We start from the raw sequence: 6,000 nt of genomic DNA, 5'->3' as shown, positions 1-6,000 counted from the left end.
CGTTGTAATTAGAATTTAAGGTGGAACGGGTAAATTCGAACAAGAAGCTGGAGAATAAGAAGCGACTTCAGCCTCGTAAAACAGTCAGCATTGAGACACTTTTAACAAGAAACTGATCTACTTCTGAGGAGAAGTTTTCTGGTGGAGACAGGAGGAAAGCGGCTATAGCTGAGCTAAAGCTTAAAGCAGAGTAGAGTAAGTCCGTGTTTTCGTTTATATTGTTTAGTCTATACTAGGGCATCATCACATACTGAGATATACTGGACATTAAATGTTGTGGCTCCCAAGGTGCTTTGACTTTTGTTGAAAGGACAAAATGGCTCTTCTTATCATTTGTGTTGTGACTCCTGACCTAACCTGACTTTAATGCAGAGGGAGCCGATCGGATTTCTCACTCATCCAGTTGTGTTTGTTATGTGCCGCCACAGACTGTCCGGGTGCTGCACTTCCGCACTTCCAAGTTCCGCCTTTTGCGTTCCGTCAGCATCACGTTATAAATTAAATATTTAGAAAATCTATTTTTGACATTTATGAATCGATTCAGAATCGTTCACATCTGCATTGCGATGCATCTAAGAATCGATTTTTTCCTCACCCCTAATATATATGTACATATATATATACAAAAAGTTTAGAATACGAGCCATTTAAGTTCTGCTTCAGTACTTCAGCAGGTCGTTGTTGGTCAGATATTAAACGTGTGCAATCAGCATTACTGAATTTATAGAGTTTATATTTCCACCATCCCTTTCTTGTTTTTTCTTTCTTTTTTTTTCTGTGTGCTCCTCCTGATAGTCTGATGCTCTCTGCCAGCTTGTTAAGCAGCTCCCACACAAACGAGACGCTGATTTACATTCCCTCTTTCATCTTGATTATACCTTCTTGTCTATTTCTGTTACATATGGAATCATGGTGGGGGTTTTAGCCTGTTTAGCTGAGTTTTACCGTTTGAATGTGTGTAACTTCCTCTTTCAAAGCTGTTTTGTTATGATAATTCAGAAGAGTGAACCAACCTGAGAATGCTTTGTGATATTATTCATTGTGTCAGCTTTTTATAATACATTACAGTGCACTGCATTATGAGAGTATATAATATACTGACATAAAACAGTCAGACAAATAAGTTAAATTCTCTATATTGTCTTTTTGTTTTTGCAGAATTTAACACATCAGGACAAAATATAGAAGACTCAGTGACTGACTTTTACACAAATGATTAAACACCCATTTTGGCACTTAAATTATGTATGTACACATTTATTACTGCAGCTTTCGCACATGCATCTCAGTGGATTTTTATTTCATGAGAGCACACAAAGAGCATTTCATGTAAAATCCATATTCCATAATGTAATTCTATATTGGGAGGTCAGGTTTGAGACATTTAGCCCTCGTTCCCCAGATAATCTGGGTTCTAGTAGAGGATTAGAGGCCACGTTAACAACTTCTTTCAGAGGGAATGACGTCCATTCATTCCTGACAGCTGTAGATGTTGAAAGTAATTAACTGAGTAATTAAATAATCTATAAAATAATTATCTTGTTTGCTCTTAAAAAAGATCTTCAAGGGTTCTTTAGTAAAGACAATGGTTCTATACAAAACCATGAACAATCAAGGCACTATTTACATGCTTAAATATTCTTTGCATGGTAAAGTAAGTAAGTAATACAGCACTTTTCCAAGACAAAGCTACAAAGTTCTTCACAATATATAAAGAATTCGAGTTAAAATAATAAAAACAAAATTTAACACACACGAACACAATTAAGGACATTGCCGATGATCACAACTCACAAATGCCAGAGAATAAAAGTGAATTGAAAATACTTTTAATTAAAAATTCTAAGCAAAGTTTTAATTTATATGAACAAAATCAACAATTTACATCAGTTTAATCAGCTTCTGCTGTGAATGTTGACTAGATTCAAGATTTCAATTATCAAAAAAAAAAAAATCTTTTTCTCAGCAGTGAATGTCCAGCTTTTTTTTTTACTTTGTCCAGCTACTGACATAATTACTCTTATCATACCATGATGGTCAGATGTTCTTTGAGATTGGAATTACGATTAGTGATGTGTTTAAAATGTGATATCAGATTGTTAGAATGGGTTGAAACGAAAAAGGTACACACTTAATAAAGACAATTCTAAAAGGGTTCTTTAGTAAAGGTGCTCTATATAGAACCATTTGCATGCTTAAATGGTTCTTTGCATGATGAATTGGTTCTTCATGTTCTTCTTGATGGTGAGTCTGTTGTATATGGTTCTATATAGCACCCAAAAAGGCTTCTTCTACTATCACAATCACTTTTAAAAAGATACAGTTTGTTAGGAGCAAAAATGGTTCTGTGTAGAACCATGAACACTAAAAGAACCATTGTTTTTTTTTATCATGAAAGCGTTCTTCAGATTGATGGAAAATGTACATGAATGTGCTGTAGATGGTTCCATATAACACCAAAAGGATTCTTCTCTTGTTATAAGCTTGACATCGTAACAGTAGACGAACCATTTTTGGGTGCTATATAGAACCGTTTTTTTAAAAAGGTTCCATATAGATCCATCTACAACACATTCTTCATCAATCTGAAGAACTATTTCACAATGCAAAGAACCCTTTAATCATGCAAAGGGTTTTATGAGTGTTCATGGTTCTATGTAGAACCATTTTCTTTACTAAGGAACCCTTGAACCATCTTTTTAAGAGTGATGTCCAACTTTCAATAGAAAAACAATTCTATCTATTGACAATAGAAGAACTGTGCTATAGGACCATATACAACATGTTCAATGTGAACAATCATTTCACCATGTAGAGAACTGTTCTAAATAGAGCCATTGCCTAAAGAACCCTTGAAGAACCATCTTTTTAAAGTGTGTACCAGGTTTGAAACAGACCTTTTATTGCTGTAGATTTGTTTCAAGGTGTAAATCATTCCAGTGAATATTCAACTTTCAGCTGCTTTTATCCGTCTGAAAGTTCATCCAGCAGCCGAGCGGCACAGATGGTGGAGTTAACAGTTCTATGTTTTAATTGTACAAGGTCCTGATAGGGCAGCGCGCCGGGCCATTAATCCAGTCTGGGGTTCAGGGGGCAGCGAGCGCAGTGAGCTCGGCTTTCAGCAACATGAGAAGATGATGGTCAGACAGAAGTGGAGGGTTCAGGGAGCTGACCTGTGACGGTGATGACCGCTCTGACAGGAGAATTCTTTTGTTCAGGAAATGACAGAACTCAGAGTTCACATGATCAGAGTGAGAGTGAGCATGGATTCACTCTAATGAAGACCTTTAGGATGAGCTGAGAGCTTCTGTTCAACACTGTAGAAGACCAGAGTGATTTTTCTCATTTTCCCAGCAGTGGAGTCTACATGAGTAATTGTACTTTAATACTGTAATTAAATACTTTTACTCAGTTATTTTTCAATTTTCACTTAAAAAATACTCTTCACTATTTACATTTTTCTTCAGATTTTTCTTTAGACTTTATTTATACAAAATCCTCATTACAAATCTGAACAATCTCTCCTGGCAATGAGTACATATTATACATATACATATACATATACATATACATACACATATTCATATACATATACCCACACACACACACACACACACACACACTTTAAAAAAGATCCTCAAGAATTATTTTGTAAAAAACAAAAAAAAAAATGGTTCTCTATAGAAGTTTGAACACTCAAAGAACCCTTTGCATGATTAAAGGGTTGTTTGCAACATGAAATGGTTCTTCAGATTGATGGAGAATGTGTTTTATATGGTTCTATAGAGCACCAAAAAAGGTTTTTCTATTGTTACAGGCTTGACATTGTAAGAAAAAACAAAAAAAAACTTTTTGGTGCTATTTAGAACTTGTTTCAAAAGGGTTCTACATGGACTCATCTGTAGCACATTCTTTGAATAAAAAATTAAGAGAAAAAATTTAGTTTATATGAACAAAAGTAATATTTTACATCAGTTCAATCTGCAGTGAGTGTTGACTAGATTTAAGATGATTCAATTGCCAAGAAATCATTTTCTTAGCAGTGAATGTCCAGCTTTCTTACTCTGTCCAGTTACAGATGTACATATTTACACTGGGCAGTGATGGTCAGATTTTCTTATTCAAAGAACTCATCTATATCAGTTTATCCAATGTAACTATATATAGTGAATTACATACATTTACATTTAGTTTACATCCAGTATTGACAGATTTGTTGTTGCACAGCAAGAACTTTCCATCATCATAACAAAAAACCTCACATAAATCAGTCACAACTGTGGTGTGGACTGAGCGTTTAGAATCTGCACTTTCCACACACTTGTTTCAAAGAGCTACAGGTCAGAAATAACTCAACAAAGTATTAAAGAGGACTTTAAGTTTTATTCTTTAGGAGACCTGGGAGATTTATTCTAGTACACTTGTCTTATTTGTAACCTAACATCCCAGCAGAGGATGCGTCCTCCTTTTCAGGCTTGGTTCCTCCCCGTGGTTCTTCTTCATACGTTCCTCTGAGAAAAAAATGTTGTGTTGGAAAAATTTGACATGCATTGAATCCAAGTTTGACCGACAGCTAGCTAACTTTAGCTAAAAAGAAGGAGTTAGCACAAGTTTTGTTCTATTTTTTTAAAAAATAAAGAAAATCTCATTTAATTGTAATGAGTTTGTTGCGTCGTGTACTGTGTGTACAGTAATATGCATTTGTATACAGTTTTACACACTTCTGCACATTTTAATACAAATTACTGTTTATTTACTTATTGAATTTAACACATTGGTGAAAAATAAAAGATTAAATGTGCATTTATTTATTTATTTATTTATTTATTTTTTCAATATGTAAACTCAGCAAATAAATTGAAATGCATAGAAATAGTTATAAATAATTGCAGAAATCAAAATGAAATATATATATATATATATTAATGTATCATATTTAAGTCCACTGTGGACGATGTTCATTTATTTATAATTAAAAAATAAACTAAGATTAAATAATAAAATAATGAATTAGCTATAAGAAGAATGAATTCACATTGAGTTTACAGATAATGTTTACATATGCATTTATAGCAAATATTCTATATGTTACATGATGGGATTATTCTCTGTGCGTAAGAGACATGACTTTAATTTAACAGAATTTTCCAATCTAAAAACTGTTACAGGCTTGACATCGTAGCAGTAGAAGAACCCTTTTGGTGCTACACAGAACCCATTTAAAAAACCTTTTTATATAGAACCATCTATAGCACATAATCACTCTGAAGAACCATTTAATGATGCAAAGAACCCTTTAATCATGTATGATTGTTCATGGTTCTATATAGAACATCTTTCTTTACTTAAGAACCCCTGAGGAACCAGTATTTTTAAGAGTGTAGGTAACGTTAGTTACTAGCATAGCCGACTGAACAGTATGAAGACTGAGCTTCTTTACACAGAGGTTCGTTTTATTAATGAGCCCCGCAAAAATAGGGGAACCGCTCGTTTCATTCTAGGGCCGAATCATAGGGCTGTAAATGGGCGTGTAAAACCTCATCTGGGCATTTTTCACCCTGAGCACTGTTGCATGCCTTCTTTGTAGACATCAGAGAATAATTAAAATGCTGAATAAATACATTTTATGGTATTTTAAATGGTCTGTCAGGCTCACTTTATAATACAGTCCACTGTGCAGATAAACTCCTCTCCGCTGTTTTTCTCAGCCCGTCTTACACTATCTGTGTATATTCTACAGCTGTTTCTGACTGTATCTGTGTGTTTGATCTGTAGTGCACTGTATGAATAGAGACTCTGTTTTATGTTGCTCATTGTGTACTGCCGTGTTTAAAGGGGAACTCCACCAATTTTTCAAAATTCTACCAAAATGTTGGGTGACACTTTATTTTGAGTGGCCTTTTTTAAATTAAATAACAACTCAACAGGCTCTCAGTAACCTTCAAAAACATATAAAGGTTAGGATTAGGATTAGGTTTTGGGTTGAGGTTAAGGTTAGGG

Source organism: Colossoma macropomum, unplaced genomic scaffold (assembly GCF_904425465.1).
Source record: "Colossoma macropomum unplaced genomic scaffold, Colossoma_macropomum, whole genome shotgun sequence".
In the NCBI taxonomy this organism is placed as follows: Eukaryota; Metazoa; Chordata; class Actinopteri; order Characiformes; family Serrasalmidae; genus Colossoma; species Colossoma macropomum.
The sequence above is the reverse complement of the archived record's forward strand: the minus strand, read 5'-3'. Positions refer to the sequence as shown.